Source organism: Pinus tabuliformis, chromosome Q (assembly GCF_031772625.1).
Source record: "Pinus tabuliformis cultivar Carrire ecotype Pingquan chromosome Q, CPIR1, whole genome shotgun sequence".
Classification (NCBI taxonomy): Eukaryota; Viridiplantae; Streptophyta; class Pinopsida; order Pinales; family Pinaceae; genus Pinus; species Pinus tabuliformis.
Window position 1 is genome coordinate 306453570 of NC_142296.1, and position 25691 is coordinate 306479260.

Genomic DNA, 25691 nt, shown 5'->3' on the forward strand with positions numbered 1-25691 from the left:
TCGCACCATTGCACACTGCTCTGTGCCACCTAGCACTGTGCAAAACACTTGTGCCTCTCGCATTGTTGCAGCCTGCTAGCTATGTGCTGTCCTAGGATTCCCTACATTGTCGCTCTCTCTGCCACTCCATCTGCATCTGTCTCTACCCAATCAGTCAGTTCCTGCTACTCCACATCGGGGCTCCCGTAGTAAGGTCTCATCCAAGAGGTTGGGCACCTCAAGGATCCTACCCCTCCTCCTTGGGACGATCACTCTATATCGGCCCACCTCCTACCTGGAGGTATGGCTGCATGTGATCCCTCAACCCACCTCGCTTGAATTTTCCCCCTACTGGAGGTCGACGATCACTCTATATCGGCCCACCTCCTACCTGGAGGTATGGTTGCATGTGATCCCTCAGCCCACCTAGCATGAATTTTCCCCCTACTGGAGGTCTCTGCATGAGTAGATGTCTCTACTCGATCTCCTCTCAGCTTCCCTTGTTGTGGCTGCTCCATAACCTCCTGAAGCTGCTGCACCAATCGTGGCTCCTCCACAATCGTCTGATACTTCTTCTGGCTCTGCATGTTGAGAGGTAATATACACTCCCTCTCAACCACCAAGTCTCCATCAGTTGCCTCGCTGCTCAAGGCTTTGCATGCATCTTGAACCTCAAGAGCATACAGGCTCTTGACCCGTGAACCAATCTGCTTCACCTGTCTAGTGATGATGTGTCTAAGGAAAACCTTTCCCTTACTAAAGACTACATCATAGCCTCCGTCTTCTAGCATCGTGATCGACACCAATTTTCTCTTCAATCCTGGTACATACTTAACATCGGTCAAGGTAAGGTGAGCTCCATGCTCCCTCTGAAAAATAACCATGCCTACACCTGAGACACCATACTTCTCATCATTACCCATCGCTATGAGTATCTAGAGATATTTCTCCTCCAAAGTACTGAACAAACCCTTGTCACCGGTCATGTGGAAAGAAGCTCCACTATCAAGAAACCAACCACTTCCCACCATGGATGAAACCATGCATGCAAAAAGTGTGAAATCCAACTCAAACTGTGAAGCAAGTGCCTCACCTTCAGATCCTTCCCCAGATCCCTTCTTGGATTTCCTCTATGGACAATTTGCAGCATAATGGCCCACCTCATGACAACGAAAGCATCACACTTTTGATTTGTCAACATTATTCCCATCATTGGAAGAACTAGATTTGGAAAGAAAACCCTTCTCCTTCCCCTTCTTTGATTTGGTAGCCAAAGCGCAATTTTCTTCATCAGATGCCTTTGATGAAGATCCGTCCCTGGTATTCCGCCTGATCTCATCTTGCACAAGATCCGACCAAAGTCTCTCCCATCCTGGCAATTTCTCCCGACCATTGACAGAGTCCTGATATGAATGCAAATTCTTCGAAAGACCAAGGAGAGCCAAGCTCACCAAGTCCTCATCATCGACAGTCACCCCCACACTTCCCAGCTCATCTCGACATTGAGTGAACTTCGTGAACTGGGGCATACTATCTCCATTCTCACACTTAATGATTCCGAGTTTATCCTTGAGCACCAACTTCCTCTAGTCGCTCTTTCTTTGGAATAAATCTGTTAACGCTTTCCACATCAAGTATGGAGAAGCCTTTCCATGCAGGCTGGACACAATGTGATCCTTCACACCCTCCAACAGAATCCTTCGACACTTTGATGTCTTCTTTTGCCAAACCTCAACGTGAGCAGCATCAGTAGGCTTTGGGACCTCAGCCTCTATGAACTCCTTCAGCCCATTTTCATCTAACACCGCCTCCATCCTGTCTTTCCGTGCAATATAATTCGAGCTGCCTTCAAGGGCATACTCCAATCACAATCCATTGAAAGACATTTCAACTTTGACACCAAGAAAACACTGCTGCAAATTCGAATTCCACCAGCTCAAAACTCAACTGCTTCTGATTTAAAATTCGTGAGAACAAATTATTTCTCGTATAGAGATTGAATGTATGGGCTTTTACCGGATATCTCACCTTCCAAAAGAAGGATGAATCCAGAGGCTACTTGGCCCGATTACGGACTCTGCCTGAAGAAATAAAATGTAATCACTTTCTGAATAATAGATCTGATGATCAACTCTGCTTTGATACCATGTAGAAATTTTGAATAATATAACACTTATTCATAGATATTATCCCGATTATACACTATTTGTGGAATGCATGCATAATACATAACCTCCTCTACGTTGATCATCAATTTTGCGGAATTAAAAACAATGAAACATCAATCGCATGCGCACATTAACACAGTATGTACTGGGGAAAGCATACAGCTGAAAACCCCCAACTATCTGTATATTATAATGATAGAGAACATGTAACAATACATAGTACAATACTCCTCACAAGTACTTAGTACTATCTCCACCTGCTACACTCAAACTAGCTCAGATCTGAATCAAGTCACAGGTTCAAATCTCCTCCGCTGTCTGCCTGCCTCCACTGCGCAATCCAATGTGAGAATAGGAATGATCCAAACTCGTTTTACCTTGACTTGTACCATGCAATCCTCATTGGCAATCTCAATCATTGATTGTGCAATTCTCATGCACAGCTATAGTCACAACTAATAGTAGTCTCCACCTCTAACACCTGTCTCCACTGAACTGTCCATGCACTGAGTTAACTGATGTATTCTTTAGTTTCTTTATGAGTTAATAATTAGTGAATTAATTAATAATTAATTCACATCACTCATCACTAGTGTATTCTGCAGTTAGACTAAATACAACTAGTTCAACTAAGTCAAACTGAACACAACTCCATCAACTCTTCAATCAACTCCACCAAACTCAATCACTTGAGTTCTAACTGAAGTCCATCATGCAATAGCTCAACTGACCCATAAGAAAAGCGTATTTCCTTCTGGCAGTTGCATGTGCCACATCCGTAGCTCGAACTGAAGTGCTCCAAGAGGATAAGATAATGTTTATAGTCCAAATATTATTAAGAGCTAATAATATTCGACTGTTCTATTTTTAGCCTGGCAGTCTAAAAATAGACTCCGCCCATATGTCTAAAAATAGAATTCCATCTATTTTTACCAACATGACCAATCATCCACAAATAGCATCCTACAACTCATAGACCATGATCCATATGTCTAAAAATAGACATAGTCTAAAAATAGACTTTGCGCCAAAAATAGCCTGCGGGCCCACTTAGTGAAGGCGACTCCTTTCCACTGAGATCCATCATCTTGTTGCAATTTCAACAACAAGTTGCAGGCCGAGGGTGGTGATGACTACTTAATGGTTAGGCACTAGATTTGCGGTTCTTTGCTGCCCCACAGGGGGCCCAACATCCCCAGTTGGAGCCGATGTTAGCACATGATAACTTTTGGCCAAATTTATGCCCCGACATGTTTAGTTTGGTATGCATAGTTTCAATCTCATTTATGAGGGTCTGAAAAAATAAACAAAATTGGCTTTTATACCCAATTTTCAATTTCCCTCATCAATGTTTTATTTAAGTTTAAATTAATTTTATTTGGGATATAAAATCATTATATTTAAATATTATTTTGGTTTTATATTTTAGATAAAATAATATTTTATAAAATAAAATTACACTCATTCTCTCATATATTTTCCTCATAAGTTACTTATATTCATCTTACCTTATCCTATGCTCCACCTTATCTCTTTCCATTTCCATGTTGCCATTAAAATTACCATATCCATTAAATTCCCACTTCATAAAGCTTCTCCAAGTCTTATTAAAATCTCCACTTTGCTTGCTTCATTTAAACTCTAAGTAACTCCACGAATGAAACTGGCACGGTTCAGGGGTATACAAATCATTTATAATATTTCATTTTGTTAACCGAGTGCTCACGTTTACTTCCCTGTGCAATCGTTATTCTTTCCTCACTTCATTACTAGACAGAGAGTCATCTAGATAACATCTTCTTGTTTCTTTCCCTTTCTTAATCTACAAAAGTTGTGATCCTACTTCTCTGCTTACTAGGGTCATTCACAAGGACACCACAAGGAGAGGCAATTAGTAGTGTACGATTCATATTTGCATCTAGTCTTGGGAGTGTGTTTCTGAATCTATTAATTTAAAGAAAGCAAGTGTGGAGCACCATAGCATTCAAAAATCAGCGAGAACAATGAGGATAATAGAAAAGTTTCACTTGTTGGGAAAAAACTGAACAAAATGAAGGAAATTCAAGAATGTTTCTCGATTCTCCTTGAACTAGATGCAAATAATGACTTGATTGGATTTAAGCAAGTTGTTGAAGAAGATCGCTCAGCGATTGATGAGATTAGTTTTTGGTAAGGGCGTCAAAATGGTTCCAAACATATGGGTTTAGAGTAGAGGACTCCTCTGGTGATTTCCTCCCTTTTTGGTAGCCTTGATACATTGACTTATATATTATGTGCTTATGCCAACACCTCCATTTAAAATTCACTCAACAAATGTAAGAGCTAGATGCAAGGGATAAGATCTATGACTTACATTAATTTCAGACCCCTCAGGCTTTTCAACATTTAATGGAGGAAGGAGGTCCGAAATAAGTTGTTTTTTTTAAAAAAACTCATGGTTACGTGGAAAGAAGTGATTAATTTCGGTACCCCCCAGCAAAATACCGCTTACTGTTCAAACCCCCTCCTGAAATCCAGTTCTAGTTTCAAATGACAGTGCAAGGTTTAAAGTGGCAGCAAAGTTGTTAAATTGGCATTTGCGCAGCATTGGATTTGTTATAGCAAAGCGACAACTAGATTTCTCATTTACCTATTAGACCTCACCTATATTCCTAACTCTCCAAAGATATTCTTGCATTGACCCAACATCCAGACAAATAAAAAGTGTGGAGTGAGCCTTGGTCATCCCTTTCATGTGACTTTCATTTCAATAGACATAGGAAGACGTACATAACTTTAATTGTAAAAAGGTGCAATACTATTGAAAAACAAAATGATTTTAATTTAGAGGGGTGGATGCTATCAATGCTAAATCCAGGAATTGCAACTATCTTGTTAATGTTCATTCTACGATGGCTTCTAGGTACTTTGGCATCCATAAATGTCACACTAAAATCTATAGAGATTTTCAGAGCTCATGAATAGTTTCATGGAAAGCCAACATTTTATTTCTGATGTCAAGGAAAAAATGCTTGTTACTTTAGAAGGAGGTTATAATATACGTTCAATATCTGCCTCAGCTATAGCAGTTATAAAGGTACTCATTGGTGATAATATATGGTTGACCATGAGAGCTATCATGTGTGAAAGCATTAGCTACAACATTTTCGATCTGTGGAGAGGAAGAAAATATAAATGTTTTGTTGAGAAAGTTCAAGTGGGGTCACTCGTTTTTCTCATTGAACACGGGACTTTCTCAAACAACAATGAATTCAAGGAGACACGACTAAAATTAAAGTTTATAGATACTTGGTCACAATGTCGTGAAATGTTACCATCACAATCCAATCAAGCTTATTGTAGGGGCTAGAATTACAATGATTTCAAGAAAGGAACTATGGAAGGATATGACATGTGGCATAACAATGAAGTTTTGAAGCAAACAATGTTTAAACATGAATAATTTTTTCAAGGACAGATCCATGAATTGCATCATCTCTATCACATTCAGGAGTTATTAATGAATAAGCTTAGAAATAAATATAGTACATCAAAGTTTTCTCTACCAGCAAGACAAACTAGCCTTCTCATGTTTCAATTTCGATCTGACCATATACAATTAGAAGGAGAAGGGAATTTTTTAGATACTCTCAAATCAATATATGTGTTGTTTCAAACCTTCAATTGTCGAGTGTTATGAGAGAAATCCCGTGAGAAATCAATAGTGTTTTTGCAGTATTGAAAATGAGAAATATTTTTGCATTCAAGGATCACTAAGGAGAGTATTTTGAGCATAAACCCGTAGTAATCAAAACAACATCCAATATTTTTAGGACACTTGATAGCAAGGAAGAAAATGAAGTTGACACATCTGAGCTGGAAATTTAAAAGGAAGGCCCACAGATTAGCAGAGGAAAGAGCATGATTTTTGGCTGAAGATAGGGGATTTACTAGACATTTTCAATGCTTTAACTAGTTAAATTTAGGGGCAGGTTTTGTGTAAACGGGGATGAATTTTTAAAATCTTAGAGAGGTTAATGTCAAGAATGGACCTAAGAACATTAATCTCTTTAAATTTTATCACATGAATCACATATTGGGATATTCTAAGGAATGTTTGGGCCTTATTTTCAGGGTTCATTTTTTCTTGTCTTAGACAATTTTTTAAAATGAATATTCCATAGAGATGGAGGTGATTTTCAAAAAATTCAGAGGTTTTTCTTCAGGATGAGCTCATATACGAAAACCTCCTCAATTTTTTTAACAGTTGTCAAGGTTCGAGAGATATGAGCTCATATTTTACCCCTATTTTTCAGAAAAGCTGGTCCATTTTTCATGGCAGACAATTCTAAAACTCAACATAACTGTTTATATTTTAGGCAAGTGGTTGGAATTGACCTCCTGATCTTGGGGGATGCTTTATTCTATATATATATATATATATATATTAATTTCAATGTAAAATGGTTGTTGGGGTGGAATAAAAGATGCATTTTTATTTTGTAAACTGGGGAGTTTTAATTCTAGTGGTCAATACAGAAGTACATAGCTCTTTTTCTCAAGGATTCCTATGTCATTAGCTACTGGTGATGTTCTTATTTCAAGTGTTTATGTGTTCTTCTCTAAGTTATTCATGAAACATTTTGTTTTCCCATTATTTGAATGAATATTATATGTGCAGAATTCATCCAAGATAGATTCTTTGGTTCATTCCTTTCAAATAATATGAATATTTTTCTTATAAAGTTAAGCATAGAATTCATCCCTGAGATGCTTTATGTTTAATGGATTGTGTTCCTTAATTCCTCTACCATATGCTACAACAGATTCAAAGATCGATAATTTTGACTACCTTGCCCTTGTCATAAAATTTCTCTATATCCAATGATTGTTCACTTTCATCAAACAGACTCCATGCCCAATGGACCTCTCCTTTACCCTGTAACCAAAATTTTAAAACCAATTTCTTGATCGTCATACCTAGCCTAAAACCCTAAACTGTGATTGATTTAAAATCCGATAGAGAGATCCCTCTCTAAAGCTGGAAGGGCTAGATCCCAACTTTGCAAGCAGTTTTGTAGTTACCTATGGGTTTCTCTCACAGCCTTAGGAAATTACGAAGTGATAACACCTCCATCCCCCTGTGGTATAAATATTTAGAAGGAATAATTGGTTGGGATTATTTGAGATGCGCAGAGGGTATAATGATGATGTAGCTCAAGAATTTTCCATGGCACTCAACCCTCAGGCTAGAACCAATGCTACTACTATGGTAAGAGGACGGTCAATTACAATTACTCCTGAGATAATTAGTAGAATCACTACACTTCCTTAAGTGATGCAATGGAGAAAGGAGGATAAGGCTGCAAGCACTTTTGCTAAGATTTTTTTTTCTTAAAAGATGAAGAGCCAATTGAGAACAAAAATGAGATCAGAAGGGAGAGCCTTCCCTATCCTTGGAATGAGGTGAGCTATCAGATTCTCAAATATATTTCTTGTGAAAGGAGGCTTAGTATAATCTATGGCTACAAATTTCGAATCCTCTATGAGTTGAGATTTGGAGAGGATATACCCATTAACAAAAGACTCAATGTACCCTACTTCTTGCTACAATCAATAATATACTTGAACATAAAGGTCCAAGAGGGGAAACATTAGCAATTGGCACACCATGGATTCATTAAGCTAATTCTAGAGGATGCCTTGGGCCAGCTAAGAATCCATATTCAATGGTCCACATTTAGAGACATGGACAAAGAGGTTGTGATTGAAATACAATCCCTTGAATATGATAGTGACCCAACCTCTAGTGGTCAAGAGGAAGCAGAAGAAGATGAAGAGGAACCTGAAGAGGAAGAGGAAGAACCAAAGGAAGAAGAGGAGGTAGAAATGGATAAAATAGAGGAGGAAGAAGGACTAGAAGGAGAAGAAGAGAAAAGTGAATAGGAAGAGCAGAAGGAAGAAGCAAGCCCCGAGGAACATACAAAGGAAGGGGAGGAATCTCCAAGGTTGTCACCTGAACCCACTAAGAAGGAGGAAACTGCTGCCTTGACTACCCTAAGCACACCTGTCAAGTCAAAAGGGAAAAGACAGAGGCAGACTCCCCTCTATTTCAAAATAAGGAGGAACACTAGGATCAAACAATGGAAACCACAAACACCCACTAGGACTCCAATCATAATTGAGGAGTCACCAAAAGAGAAAGAAAAGATAGCTTCCCTGGAAATAAAAGGTGAAGAGGGAAAATAAAAAAAAGCTTCCCCAAAGTCTCCCATCACCTATGTTAGGAAGCCTGTCACCAGGTCAACATCAAAAAATAAAGACAAGGACTCTTTGACCCCATTTCAGAGAGGAAAAAACCTTCTATAGGATCCTCAAATAGTCCTACAGGAAACTCTGTCAACACTACATGAAACACAGAAAAAGATACATGAAGGACAACAGGGGTAGAGGGAAGGCAAGGAGCAAAAACACAATTGTAGGAGGGGGCACCTTCTCTAAAGAAACTTAAGGGAGAGTTCCAAGAGCTACAGGAGCCTACCCCACATCCTAATCTGAGCTCTTATTATAGATTCATTGAGGGAGTCAGAGAGATGAAGGACACATCGTTGGATCAAAATTGTCAAATCAAAGAAGGTAGAGGATGTGGGCCATATGGAAGAACAACCCCTTGATCCAAGTCCGAGTGTGACAAAGGACCCTTCCAAGACCTTTTACTTTCGTGATGTATTAAATTCCACTTTTAAAAGAACATTAATGAATACATCTGCATGTTGTAAAGAAGAGGAACATGACATTCATCAACACATGAAAACATAAGTCATTGATAACGAAGTTTGTCCAGGAGGGACTACATCTCTAGGCCCCGGTGTCAAGATGGTGTAGGCTGCTACATTAAGTGTTGTCAATAGTAATGATGTACATAGAGATGATGTCACTATCATACAAGGAAAATGCCCTCACACAGGAGTGGCACCAAGAGATGTTCCACTATAGGAACTCTCAATTAAAAGACTCCTATCAGTATGACACAAAACTCATGCATGATGATCATCTTGCCAACGTGGCATAAAAGGGATCTCAAAACACAACATGCATAGCGACACATGAGTATCCCATCAAAATACAACAAGGGATCTCAAAACACAACATGATGAATCATGACAACAAGTACATCATACATATGATTATGCATCACATCAAGTAGGAATCATGAAATCGAGTATGAAAACAAGATCCCACATCAAACATCAAACAGGGATCTGTGCAGCACAATGCACCGTAAAAGAAGTACATGAATACAATGCATATACCTCACATCCAAGGGCCATTTGAAGAAGAGGATGTCAAACTGCTGAAGCTGTTCATGTCGTCAATCTCAAAGCATCGAATCTCATGGAATGACTGCTCACACATGAATGCTAACACTTGCATTCCACTTAGAAAAGTGGCTGAAGAATAGAATGAGAAAATGAAAAATCCTAATGCACCATTAGATTTGTGGCATCGAATAGTGCAAAATCGACTATCAAATTTCTGAATTCTGAGAAATTTAGAATCTTAGGATCAAGGAATCGTCTAGATTCCCCCTAGATTCCTCAAATATTCTGCTCCATCGGTGAACTGGAGATCTGCAACTCCAAAGGTGAATCTAACCTCGCCATTGCGATCCCTGCAGAAAACCATGAAAAATGACTATAAAGTTGACTATATTCTGACATGGATAAAAACTACCTCCTTGTGAAAATTTCACGGATCATGGTTCCACTCCCTGTTTCTACAGTAGTCATGGTTCCACTTGCATTGGTTTGCTTGCGTGCTCCTGGCCTCCTCCTTGGGAACACTAGGAAAATGGATGGGTTTATATAAAATTTGGTGGGCAGATTGGTATACACTCCGAATAGTAAGGAGGAGGTCGAGTGGTCAAACCTCGACCCCTCCATTTTAATACACTATTTGTTTTTTTTTAAACTAAAATGTGTTTGAATGGGGGTCAGGTCCACATTGGGTGGCCCACCCCCATAACTCTCGTAACATTTGAGGCGCGAATTGTTTGACCGTATTTTGGGGTTACATCATATTAATGTTGGTTTGCGTATATTGTTCATGGGGCCACCCGTTTGGAGGCTGACCATGTGGGCTAGGCAGGTTCGACCCTTGTCGGCTCCCTTACTAAACTCCCATTTCATTTTTTAGTGTGAGGGGTGTGGGCCGGGTCCACAAGAGGTGACTTGTGCCCACCCCATTTATATAAGGTTATGGTTACATAGTTGGGAGGGCTCAGTGGGGTGATGGCCGCCGAGCCATTTTTTAATATTATTTGTTATGTGTAGTGGGGTTGAGGCCGATGAGGTTCATGGCCCATCAACTAATTAAAATTTTGATTATATATATGTGAAGTCCGATGGGGAGATTTTTCAATCTTTAGAAAATAAGGGATATTGGGAAAATTAACGAGGCGACAATTTCGACCGACTTCGGGAGCTAGGTTTCATGCCTCGTGGTCGGTCAAATTATAGGACACTTAAACTTGGCCCATAGTCCAACTTTGACTAGAGCTTTAACATGCTCGTTCTCCCTCATACGAGCTCAGATTGACGAACTATTTGCACTGCCACGATCAGGATGACGAGGTGTACGCTCTGGTCTTGGTTCGACAACATTCTGATAACTTTGGTTTTCGAGCTTTCATAAGCCCTCTTTGTCCTATGTGTGTCTCTAGAGCCACCTAGATCAATCCTCCCCACTGAGGAGCTTTTGGTCCTCCAAAAGCATGACAAATAATATGTAACTTCTCTGTACCTTGTCTGCATCACAAGCATCTTGAAAAGTCTCGCTTCCATCTCCTTCACCTTTGTTCTTCGGAGCCTTAAGCGATGAGCCGACACCTGCAATCTTTGCAACCTGTAGTACATTGTTTTGCACATTACATCCTTGACTTGCATGACCAACTAATGACCCAAGCATCCCATACTTGCCACGAGTTTATAACACGTACTCAGTGGTCAAGTTTACATCAAGATGGACACAATACCCCAGCTATGGAAACAAGGCCAACATATCATTGTTGCTTCAAAAAGTGATGGAAAAATCATCATCACTACAAAACATGATTTAAAAACATAAGGCCAAACATTATTATTTTGACAAGTGATGAAAACACGACATCACTTTCACAGTTTATCATGCAACACAAAATAAGACGAGACATCATTGTTGCTGAACAAGTGATGGAAAACACATCATCACTTTTACATTTTGAAATGCAACAAATGATTTACAAAATCACAAACATGACAACGCAACATATATAGAAACCATTTTTCACTTATCAATGTGAATGGGTCACCTCCTTGTGACGGTTTTGCTTGTCGAAAAATCGTTTCCCCTAGTTCATGCACTGACACTTTCTTTAAGGCGCTATTCTGGATGGAACCTCCAACAAGTGGCTCTTTGATGGCCATTTCTGTCGCAATGAATGCAATACATCTTATTTCTCCATATCTGTTTAACCTACTGTTGAGAGGGTCTTTCATGCCTCATCCTTTTGTGTGCTGCCATTCTTTTCCAACACTTAGAAAATGTATGGTTATGTAATCTACAAAAGGTACATGTTTTTCGATCTCTTGATTTATGTCCATCAATAAAAACATGATTATAATCAAAATGAACACTTGAATGTCAAGAGTGGTTATACCTTTCCTTGTTATCTCTGGTGTAAGTATGGCGATGAGATCTTGCCTCAGCTCCTTCCCTGCAATGGGCATTGCCACGGGATGATGGAGATGTGTTCCCATCATTCTCTTTCCTCGACAATTTCGACAATGTCTCGGAAGAATATGACACCTTCGAGCATTCTCCCGTAGTGTATCTCAAGCCTGCAAATTGATGTTTATGCACAACCTCCAAAGGTTGAGGTATTCCTTGGTTATTAACACCAAGTTCTTTTTCGTTCTCGTGCCTCGTCCTGGTAAGGAGCCTCATGTTTGTCCCTATAATTGGGATCTCCACATATCCAACATAAATCATATGTGTGAAGACGAAACATAAAGGAAATCAATATATTTTACCTCCTCTATCATTTTGGAAAGAACTGATGAAGACTTCTCATCCTCTATTGTTGGTGGTTCGCTTGCTGTCTCGACGCATTCCCTAACTTCTTTCCTGACATACCCAAGTCCTATTCAACACGGTAATTCCTCTACTTTGATGGGGTTGACAATGCCTTGGCCATTAACACCCAAGCCTTTTCCTTCATACCCCATTTTCTTCAACGGTTTGGAGCCAATTCCTGTGGTATGATTCTCAAAAATAGCGAAATCACCATCAGGACACATACAAGAATTCAGAGAATTACATTTTACTTGGCATGGGTCACGCTGTAGCTTTTCCAAGGCCTCATCCTTTGCTTACAGCTGTTGTAGCAAACTATGTTTCTCCTCTTTCTCTTCATGTAGACGCATCTTCAATTCAGCATTCTTTGTTTGAAGATTCTGGTTGTTGTGTTTCAGTTCTTCCAGGGCCTCTTCCATGGCTTGCAACTGAAGCTGCAATCACTCCTTTTCCTTTGTCTCTTCTATAGAGTTTCATGCATGATTTCCACTCTTTTGGAAATTTTGAGCATGATCTCGTACATCGTTTTTTCAACCTCTGTCGCTACACGTTCCATTGTTCACACTACAATTCACATCCATGCAAAGACTACTCTGATACCACTTGATCTAGGTCTGGGTGTGACAAAGGACCCTTCCAAGACATTTTACTTTAGTGATGTGTTAAAATGAATTTTTAAAAGAACATTAATGAATACATATGCATGTTGTAAAGAAGAGGAACATGACATTCATCAACACATGAAAACATAAGTCGTTGATAACGGAGTTCATCCAAGAGGGACTATGTCTCTATCCCTCGGTGTCAAGATGGTGTAGGCCACTGCATTAAGTGTTGTCAATAGTGCTGATGTACACAGAGATGATGTCGCTATCATACAAGGAAAATTCCCTCACGTATGAGTGGCGCCAAGAGATGTTACACTATAGGAACTCTCACTCAAAAGACTCCTATCAGTATGACACAAAACTCATGCATGATGATCATCCCGCTAACGTGGCAGAAAAGGGATCTCAAAACACAACATTTGTAGCGACACATTATTATCCCATCAACATACAACAAGGGATCTCAAAACACAACATGACGAATCATGACAACAAGTACATCACACATATGATTCCACATCACATCAAGTTGAAACCCTGAAATCGAGTAAGAAAAAAAAATCCCACATCAAACATCAAACAGGGATCTGTGAAGCACAATGCATAGCAAAATAAGTACATGAATACATTGCATGTACCTCACATCCAGGGGCCATATGAAGAAGAGGATGTCAAACTGCTAAAGCTGTTTGTGCCATCAATCTCATGGCATCGAATCTCATGGAATGACTGCTCACGCATGAATGCTAACACCTGCATTCCACTTAGAAAAGTGGTTGAAGAATAGAATGAGAAAATAAAAAATCTGAATGCACCATCATATTTGTGGCATCGAATAGTGCAAAATCAAAAGTCAAATTTCTAAATTCTGAGAAATTGAGAATCTGGGGCTTAAGGAATCTTCTAGATTCCTCAAAGATTCTACTCCATGGGTGAACTGGAAATCTGCAACTCAGAAGGAAAATCTGGGCTCGCCATTGCGATCCCTATGGAAAACCATGAAAAACAACTATAAAGTTGACTATATTCCGACATGGATAAAAATTACCTCCTTGGGAAAATTTCAAGGATCATGGTTATGCTCCCTATGTCTACAACAGTCATGGTTCCACCCGCATTGGTTTGTGTGCGTGCTCCTGGCCTCCTCCTTGGGTGCACTGGGAAAATAGACGGGTTTATATAAAATTTGGTGGGCAAAGTTTCCAAACAAGTCCATTTGGGAAGATTGGTATACACTCCAAATAGTAAGGAGGAGGTCAGGTGGTCAAACCCTGACCCCTTCATTTTAATACACTGTCTGTTTTTTGATTAAACTAAAATTTGTTTGAATGGGATTTCGGGGTTGAATTGGGCAACTCTCCCCCACAACTCCCATAACATTTGAGGTGCACATTGGTTGACCGTAGTTTGGGGTTACATCGTATTAATATTGGTTTGTGTATGTTGTGCATGGGGCCGCCTGTTTGGGGGCTGACCACGTGGGTCGGGTCCATCGGAGGTGGCCCGTGCCCACCCCATTTATATAAGGTTATGGTTACGTAGTTGGGAGGGTTCAGCGGGGTGATGGCTGCCGAGCCATTTTTTAATATTATTTGTTATGTGTAGTGGGGTTGAGGGAGGCCGATGGGGTTCATGGCCCATCGGCCAATTAAAATTTTGATTATATATATGTGAAGTCCAATGGGGGGGTGGCGGGGTTGGTAGCCCACCACCTCAATAATATATATTTTTTTATTTTAATATAGATTAGGGGAGATTTTTCAATCTTTATAAAATAAGGGATATTGGGCAAATTAACGAGGCCACAATTTTGATCGAATTCGGGAGCTAGGTTTCATGCCTCGGGGTCATTGAAATTGTAGGACACTTAAACCTGGCCCATAGTCCAACTTTGGCCAGAACTTTGATTGGTTCGTTCTCCCTCATACGAGCTCAGATTGACGAAACGTTCGCATTGCCACGATGAAGACGACGAGATCTATGATTTGGTCCTGGTTCGATAACATTCTGATCACTTCGGATTTGGATATTTCATAAGCCCTCTTTGTCTTTTGTGTGTCTCTGGAGCCATCTGGATCACTTCTAGAGATGGGCAGGGAGTTGAGTAAGATGAGAGACAAGGAAAAAATTATGAGATCTAAACTAGAGGCAGAAAACACATGGCTAAGAAGGAAGTTACAAGAGAAAGAGAGCCAATTTGCCACCATGGCAAGCCTCTCCATGGAGGCACTCCAGTGCATGATTCCACCAAAATCATATGCATTATACCTCAAATATCAATGGATGCAATTTTAGATCAAGATACTAGCACAACAGGGGACTATGCCTTTCCAACTCTGTAGGAAATTCATTGAAGTATGTGATAAGAGAACCCTAGAGGATAAGGCCAAGATATCTGAATTCTACCTTCAAAACTTGGCCTCAACAGACATGAATGTGTGGGACCCCAATGAAAAGTTGGGGGACTTAAAACTAATGGCCCTTTCATCATGGATAAGTCATGAGAAGGTCAGCGCTAAGGAGGTGAAGAGGGTGTTGGAAAGAGAAGAAAGGGGTCCCCTTTACACTGGAGCATAACAGATGAATTCAATGGCTGTCATTAACACCCACAACATCATCTCCAATGATGCCCATCTTGCACCAAGATACCTAGCTATACAAGAACACGCCATCACCCACTTTGAAGACACCTTGAGGTTGCTAGGAAATGAAAGCCAACAAGCATGCCAAAGGAGATGGAGCACCCTACCATACGACCTAAGGATCATAGAGTTTCATTCCCTTGAGAGGATGAGAGATGCACTAGAGAGGACCCCGCTATAAGAATGCAATGTAGAGACTCAAAATCAATTGGATTGGTTTGAAATTCAGTCCAACCTTGTTGTTGGGAACAATAGAAGGTAGAAAGAAGGAAGAGGAAAGAAAATAGTGGGAGGAAATAGAGAAACATGTAGTGTTTTGTCCAGAAGAGGAAACTCCATCAACAGAGGCCTAGGCTGTCAGAGAGCCCACAAGAGCTATGAAATATATAGACATGGACTAAGTTGCTCCGAGGATGAACAACACTTTCAGTAGGGGGGTGATGACAAGGCTCATCAATAGGTAAATTATAGGACTTAATGCCACTCTCAAACTTATTAAAACAAACTTTCTCACATTTCTTTACATATTTTATTATATTTTTCCTAGTCGGAAGGGTAAACATGAAATGTTATGTCATGTGGCCTAATGTGCATTAATTGTGGGATTTGGAGCAGTTTTGGGCTAATTTAAGTGTGGGAACTCGAAGTAGACAAGCAAGAGGGATTTTAGGAGATTTGGTCTTGCTCCTTAACTCCTCAATCACGAGAAACCAAGCCAACTGAGTTCATTGGCAACCAAGCCAGTGATAGTTGAAGACAAGTCAATCTCAAGTTTGGGAGCCAAGCCTCCCTAATTTTTAGGAAGTTGTTGGTAGCTTTAGTTGTATAAATAAGAAGGCCTAGGGCCTCATTAGGATTGGAATTTTTATTGTATCCAAGAGGCAATTTCAAGCTAAGATATTGTGACTGTTATTCTCAGGTTATTTTTGACATTTTGATGATAATGAAAAGGGTTTCTTTGATCCAGCACTAATTTGACTCAAAGGGATGAAGCTCTTGGTTTAGGGCCCAACCCTAATAGCAAGAGGCTCCTCTTTTTGTACATGTATTCTTAGATTAGAATCAAAGATTAGCTGCTGAAGTTATCTTTGCATTGTTTAATTTACAAGTCTTTGAATGATTGGTTATTTTTTCTTCCATTAGTTGGAAATGCAGATCAATGTTATAGTAGTGAAATAAAATAGTTCAAAAAATATTGTGGTAGTGACCTCTTCCTCATCTCCCTCATGGGATCATGGTTTGAGAGCCCCACTCTCACAACCCAAAAAACAGATTTATCTTTTGGTCATTGCATAGCTTAGGATTTCTTGTTGGGTAAATAATTTTTTATGATTTCTTAAAAGCAATTGCAATTGTCATTTTGGTTCCTTGAGTTTGATGTAGATTAGAAAGCATTCCATTCCATAGATTTAAGCCATTACCCATCAATAAATCAGTTTCTCAAATTCAACTCACCTTTTCCAAATTTACATAAAGTTTTGCACGAATGAAGAAAATAATATGTGTTGTTGCACGAGTTTCTGATCTGTAGGGATGAAGTCATTCCACCAGCCTCATATAAGTCTTCTCCACCTCTCGCCCAACCCTACGAACCACTAATTCATATTTTTGTTTTGTAGCCACCATGGACAACCACCTTGAGCAAATCCAACCATACTGAAGAGTTGGGTTGATCCTTGGGTAGTGTGCACCTTCCCCGTATCTTATTCTACCATCACACCTATTCCCATAACTTCCTTTCACCTTCCCTACCTTCCTACAACCTTCAACTAAGTTTCTTGTAGTAAACTAGGACATCCTGTAGTAAGTACAAGAAGTCTTATAGTAACTACAAGAAACCTTGCAGCGACCTATTTTAGACTGTTTTGGGAAGAAATGATGATCAGAGCCTAGGGTAGGATTTCAACTTGACTTCCATACCCCTTAATGCCATTTTGGACCAACTTTTTCATACCTTCCTCCCCTACAAAATATCAGATTATTAGACATTTGTAAACTGAAAACCAAAAGACTCTTTTCTGTATTGTTTAGCTAGTGCATGCATACATCAGTCATAGCAATGTCAGGATAATTTCCATGCCTACTTAGTCTAGATAGCTAGATGATAGTATGCAAGGTTAATTAGTTCTCTTCTACAAGTAATGTGTGCCAATTCTTAGCTAAGTCATTTCATGTCATTTCATAGCACTTCCCATTCAACACTTTCATTTTCCTAAAATAGGCAAGAATTTACTTTATGCATTAAAGATAGCTTTACATTCACTGTCAGTAGTCAACCTCCTTCTAGTCAATAGAAGACTGGTTTGAAAAACCCTAGTGGTCTATCGCCCTAGTTGAAAAGTGACAAGAATAGATTGTTGCATCTACTATGCATATAACACTGTCACCTCCAAGTTTGTATGAACCCCGGGTTGATAAAGTAAAGTTGGTCATCCTAGGAGTTGTAGTATCCTTGCTGCAATATTGAGGCTCATCAGTTATGCTAACTATTCATCAAATTATCTTTAATAAGTGAGCTCCTAGGGTTTCCCTGAAAGTAGAGACAAACTTTCTCAGGATTTACCTACATCCCAGTCTTTGGTAGACTTGATAGTCCCCATGTGTTTCCCCTGTATGTTCCTATCAACTGTTGGCTCAAGAGATAGCATACTAGACCATAGGTAATGGAATTTATGATCTATTTAAAGAATATAACAAGAAAGTATGCCACATATTTCGTTTTCATTGTGGTATGTATACATTAGGGAAAAAAAACATACAACTGCTAAGATTAACTCTATCTTAGAGTTTAATTTTCCTCCCATCCCTAACAGACAATACCATCCTCATGGAATTGTCAAGAAGTTCACTGCACATTCAAGCATCAGGCAACTTTGTCATGAACCAAATCAGTTTGATGAATTCTTTGATAAAGTTTCCATACATTCAATGGTTTCCAAGAAGATTGCAAAGAATCTAACTCCACAGGAAATCACTTAATTTACCCAATACAGGGAAGAAAGGATATCTCGTTTACCTTTAGACTCACTAAATCTTTCCCTGGAAAGCACAACTCAAGAAAAGGTTACAATTTTTAATTCTACACATGTTACTCATACCCCTGAACTAAAATAGGCAAGGGATTCTTCTTCTACTTAGATTGAAGTTTATTTTCCAATTTCTAAGCTTGAGGAGATATGGGAACAATATAGCCAGGTTTTGAAAGGAAAGGGACCTGAGGTTTTGAAGACTCCCTCACATGAAAAGGTCTTAGACACTTCTAAAACTATAGAGAAGACTCTGATTACAATAAAGGCCTCTCATAAGACTATGGATACTGAAGACATGGAAATTATACCAACATTCCTAACACATGAGGTTGTATTAAAGGTCGAAGAGATTCCTCCCCTTGACATATTCTACAGTCCTGAACATAAGGATTTTGTTGAAAGGCAAAGAGAGAAAAGAAATATTGAGTAATCTGAGGCTTTAGTCCTTTGAAACACATCTTTAGAAGTACTATAGAAAGGTTCATTATCCACTCCTGTGGAGGAACTGGGAAGACTCACTCAGTTCATAAGAGCATATGTTTCTGTGACTATGGACAAAACCACTAAGATGAAACAACTTTTGAAGGAAAAGGAAGACAAAATTATGTAGTTCAAACAAAATCTTGAGAGTGAGAAGAAAAACATTTCCAATCAATGGCAATAACAACTTGTTGAACTTGAGAATAATTTAAATGCCCTTAAATTTCAACATGACTCCAATTTGCAGGTCTGAGATGCTCAAATTCAAGAATTACATAACAAGATTGAACAACTGAAAGTTAATCCTGAATCAACAAAGTTCAAAAAGGAAGCAACAGAATTAAATACTCTTCGTTCTCAACAACAAGTCATATTATGTCAAAAGTTATTCATCATTCATGATTTGTGTCACACAACCAGTTCCTTAGTGGACCAATTATCCGACCTCACAACATAGTTTGACGATATTGAGGAAATTATTACAGGTTTCATAACATGGCAGGACAACATTGAGGGGAGGTTAGCTGGTCTCCCTAGAATAGAGGAATCACACAAAGAAATAGTCTTTGGGGATTGGGAAATCCACCTTAAGCATGGAGAGATAGTAGCATTCAATGAAATGGATATCTCCAATGACCTCATTGAAACCATCAACGATAATTTGTTTCGAGTAAACTTTATTTTATACTTCCCCGAGGGAACTCTACCAGATATCAAACCGCCAATGAAAATGTGACAGAAATTGTCCAAGAAAGGGCCGATAAAATTGATAAGTTATCTAATATTGACTTATAATGTCATTAGCATTTCTTAGTGAAGCCTCATATCCAATGGCTAATCTCAGATGCTTATCATCACAACTACTCACATACTACCAACATTGAGGGACACCATATTTACCAGTCAAATTCGGATTTAGCCAAAGACTCCACCTAAATTGAAGCCTATGACAGATACTTACAAACTGCAATAGCGTATGGGAGGGTATTCCTCTTCATACGCTTAGTCAAGTTGTTACAACAAATTCTAAAATTCTCTTGCTTTTTTATTTTAAGTGTTATTTGTTAAAACTTGTTCATGCTTCTATTCCACTTTGCTATATTTGTATTTCATTTTGAAACTATAAATCACCTTCATTTGTATGGAGAAGCGGTTTTGAATTTTGGAAGGAAGGCTTTTGTTTGCACTATTGTAACTTAAGTTCCTCTTAATAGAAAGTTGAACCACTACTATTTTCTCATGAGAAAAGTTACGATATATTAGGTACTACTATCTGTCTATTATTACTTTTCTTAAGATTTGAATGGTTATTTGATTATGTTTATCATATATGTGTTTCAAGCAATCATACATTTTTCACTATTGATATGTGTGATTGAAATCGTATATTATATGCATAAACAACGAAATATTATATGTGTAACGAATTCATCAACTAATTTAATTAACTATTTAATTAAATTAGTCATAATTATCTTCTTTAACCTCATAATAACTTGATAATATACATTTTCATGTTTCTTGTGAGATCCTTCTAAATCACATATACAGATAAGATTTACCAAGATAGATATTTAGATTAAATATTCTTTATTGTCAGTTTTAATTGACTCATAGGCTTGCACCTATATAATCCATCCATTTTCATAATTTATATCAAGTGAAACTAGTCCCATAATTTCCAATCAGAGCCACAATTCCAAATGGAAAAGGATCTTATCTAAGGTCCCGACCGGGTGGTTTTCCCCGATATTGAGGTATACATTGCAAGACTTCAACAATTCTGGCACTAAAAGGAGGGTCATCAGACTATGAATAACAACAAGGTCCAATCCCAAATTAAAAGGTCATTCTAAGAGTTAGTCTCAGTCAAAATCACCACCAACTTCAAGATCTCATTCCAAATCTCTTAACCCTAGATATGAAGTTATTTAAAAAACCACCAAATCTCCTAACACACTTCCAAAGTAAGTTCGCCAAACTTCTACAAAAGTACCTATAGAGCCCCCTAAAGTCCAGACTTTGATTCAGATATTGGAAGGAATTTCCATTTCTGGAGAAAAATATGTTCAAACTGATTTATCAGAAGGAAGTGTTACTTCATATTTACAATCTTCTGGTGTATTAACTAGATCCCATAGTGAAAAAATTGGAGTCAAACCTTTTGATTTTCCATTACCCACTCACCGGAAAAAGAAAAGTACTCCAGAAACTCTCTCTTCTGCTAGTGAGATTACATCATCCTCTCCACCTCATACTCCTCTTGATATCGCTTCTTCCTCTACCCCTTTACCTTCCTCTTATCATCCTTTAATCCCTTCCATCCACATTCCTTAGTCACAATCAACTGGTGCTATTATAATCAGTAGCACTACAAGAGAAACCTCTTCAACTACTCAATCTCCTACAACCTCCACATCATCTGCAACTTCCTCTATTCCTAGTACTCCCAGAATGGAAAATAGACCATGGAGAAATCCTGGGTCTGTTCAGATGACTCCTCCATTACATCATCTTCGCAAACATTCATAAATATGGCTACCCAAGTTTAACCATGATGATGGTCTCCCTGCAGAGGAACACCTTCACAATTTTATGTTGGCAATTAATTTGAATGGAGTTTCTAAAGAAGATTATGTTTGCAGAATTTTTCCTTATACATTTGAAGGATCTGCAGGGTCTTGGTATTTTCCTTGCCTGTTAGATCAATTACGAATTGGGGTATGTTCGAAGAACAATTCTTATTGAAATTTTGGGATGATTGCACAACAACCACTTTAATCAATTATTTGGTAAATCTTAAAACTAATTTGAATGAGAAGATCAAGGATTTTAACTCTAGATTCAAAAAATTGTTAAAAAAGATTCTAGATACTTCCAAATAGGTACTAATGTGCATATTGAATGGTATATCTATTCTCTTCCTTCAAATATTTCTATGTTCGTAGATATAACTAATAAAACAATATTTGTTGATAACATGAAGGAAGCTCTATCTGTGGAAAAAATAATTCTTGCTCTTGAGAAGAAAAATGCCTTTAAGGAAAGAAAGAAAACCAAGAAAGTCACTTTTAAAGATGATTCCAAGTAGAAAGCTCCCAAATATCCTTTTGACTTGGAGGGGTTACAAAAGGTTCAGAAGACAATGTCTAATGAAATGGTAGAAATTAAGAAACATGTTGTTGAGTCTTCAAAGAAGTCCTTTCGTCCTTTCAAAAGGAATCAATAATCACAATCACAACCTCTTGCCATTATATAAAGTGCAAAATCCGATCAAGATGACAAAGAAGAAGAAACAACCTTATTTAGCGAAGAATCATAAGAAGAAGAAATAGTTGAAGCCCATGGTTTATGGGATTTTAGTCTAACTACTTCAGAAAATGAAGAAGAAGAGGAAGCCCTGCCAGTGAGTACTAGAAGTAAGGGACCCGCTGATACTTCTCCATCAAATAAAGAAAAGGTCCCCTTCCCCTCCTACTAAAGAAAAGTTCACAGTTAAAAATACTTCTAATCCATATTTTGATTATGTTCCAACTACTTCTATATATCCCTCTTCATCTAAGACATTGATAGTCTCTGATACCATTGAATATAATATTGTGGAAGACATGAAAAAGGTCAAAGTCAACATCTCCCTATATGAGGTCAATAAGTAAAAACAATAGCATAAGTTTTTACTCAAAGAATTAAGTGTAGTCCTTGCATCTCCATTACGAACTGTTGTCATTGCAAAAGCCTCAAAAGGGAAAGGAAAACCTCCAAATGTCCCTTTATACAATATTGACTCTTATTATGCTTTTTTAATTGGAGATATATCAAATTCTCACACTCCTCCTTTTTTGTTGACTTTGAAATTTTTAATAAGAATGTTCACAAATGTTTAGTGATTCTGGTGGATAATCCAATGTCATTCCTTATACCATTTGTCTCAAATTGAATATTTCACCTCATAAATATGTTGCTCATATTGTTTAATTAGAATGGAAAAAAGTCAAAGTTTTAGCAAAAATGAATTATGTTATTATTAGATTATTTTCTAATTCGAAGGTTTGTCAATAGATATATTAGTTGCAGACATTCCTAAATTTTATGGTCTTGTTTTAACGAAATATTGGTCTAAAAAACTACATGGTTACTTTGAAACTGATTGGTCACATTCGTGTTGATAGGGAAAAAGATATGAAATATTCGGTTACTGATTTAGATGAGGAAAATGAACCAGTAGTATTTACACACAGTATTCTTGGAAATTATTCTTTTGAATATTTCTTTGGCAATTTTCCAACACACAACTCTCCGTTTTCAGTTGATTCTAGTTTATCTTAAATTGAAAAGTTTCCCAAACAGATTCATCTAGAGGTATCAATATTGTAGAAAATACTTTAAATAAGCATGATATTTTGTTTTGGATTCTTTACTTTGATCGATCCAAATCTAATGATGGTGCAAGAGCTTGTTCCATCCTAGCAAACACTGATGGAGAAAAAATGATCCTTGCCTACAGATTGGAATTCAATTGTGCCAACAACATTCCTGAATATGAAGCATTGGTATAAGGCTTACAAAAAGCCATTAGTCTTGATGTCAAATATCTTAATGTTTTTGGTGACTCAAAAATTGTCATAAAATAAGTTAGAAACAACATTCATTGTGTTTCTAGTCACCTCAATCATTACCAATCTTTGATTCAAGATTTGACTTCTCATTTCACTGCATTGAATATAGCTCTGATCCCAAGATTATAGAATGTTATGGCCAATCTCCTAGCCAATGTTGCTTCCAAGCTCATCCCACTTGAAGATTTTAGTCCCAATAGATTTCCGATTGAATTAATTTTTCGTTCCTCCATTCGAGACAACATAACTAATTGTCTTGTGAATAACGATGACAATGAAATCCTATGTTTTTTGACATCTAGAGGGTCTTAATTTGAGCAGATCATTGATGAAGATGAGCATGCTAAGCAGTTAAATAAATCTTCTAAGGAAAATTCTTTACCTAAACGTATAGTGAAATTGGAAGATTTGTATGATCTTAAAGATAGGCTTAGAAGGGTTACCAATTGCAAGCTTCAACGCTCTACATTGAGATTCAAATTTGTTAACTTAGGATCCAATCATAAGCCTCAAAACATCATTTTGGGCCTTGGACTCACACCGAATGAGAGATTTTCCTTCATTCATCTATTGAAAAGATACAAGGACATATTTACTTAGAATTATGATGATCTTAAAACTTATGACACATCTATCATCACACCATTCACATGCTTCCAGATGTAAAGCCAATTCAAAAAAAGCTTAGGAAGATTCATCCTAACTTGGAAGCCTAGATTAAGACCAAATTAAATAAGCTCCTCAAAGCCAAAAGCATATTCCTGGTTAGACATTCTAGGTGGGTCTTGAATATTGTGCCAGTTAGGAAAAATAATGGAGATATTAATATTTGTGTAGATTTTAGAAATTTAAATAAATCATGTGGAAATGATACTTTCCTTTTCCTCTGATGGAATAAATTTTACAATCTGTTGCTGGTTCTGAACTAATGTATTTCTTAGATGCTTTTTAACGTTATAATCAAATCCTTGTACATCCAAAAGATAGACTGAAAACCACATTCAAAACCAAGTGGGGAACGTATGCTTATCAAAAAATTCCTTTTGGATTGATTAATGTTGGAGCCACTTTCCAGAGAGCCATGGATATTGCCTTCAGAGGTTTGATCAATAAAATAGTTGTAGTGTACTTAGATGACATTACAATTTATTTGAAAAAGAGAAGTAATCATCTCCATGACTTAAAACAAATATTTGAAAGATGTAAAAAAATTGGAATCTCCTTAAATCCTAAAAAGTCATTTTTTTCCCTTAGCGAAGGTAAGCTTCTAGGATTTATTGTGTCCAAAGAGGGAATCTGCATAGATCCAAAGAGAATTAAGGTGATTTCTGAAATCCCCTTACCACACAACAAAAAGTCCATGCAATCCTTTCTTGGGAAGATTAATTTTTTCAAATGGTTTGTCCTAGATTTTTCACAAATTGTCTTACCCTTACAAACTATGATAAAAAATAAATTAGTTTTCAAATGGGGACAGATCGAAATAAAAGCATTTGAATCAATAAAACAAGAAATCATAGATTCCCCTTCATTATCAACTCCCAATTTTTCTAAATAATTTGTTCTTTACACTTTTGCTTCCAAACAATCCTATGTAGCAGTATTGACACAACCCAATGAAAAACAAGTTGAATATCCTATTTCATTCTTTAGTTCCAATTTACAAGGAGCCAAGATAAACTATTCAGATGTTGAGAAACAAGCCTTTTCAACTTTTAAGTCAATAAATCATTTTAGACCTTTCCTCTTAAAATCACATACAAAACTAATTTTTCCTTTCCCTGCAATAAGACAATTTCTTATTGAGTTTGAATTAGGAGACAAGAGGGCTAATTGGGTTACTGCCTTGAAAGGATATGACCTAGAGATAAAACCAGCTAAAATAGTAAGGGGTCAACGTTTTTTCGTATTAATTACTCGATCTTATGACACTTCGGTTGATGAAGATTCAGGTAACAATGTTCAAATTATAGAGGTATGCAGTGTTGACACCGAATCTCAATATGTTGATTCAATATTTTATTTAAAAAATGGTTATGCTCCATTTTAACTCAATTCCAAAAGAAAAATAGCTTTG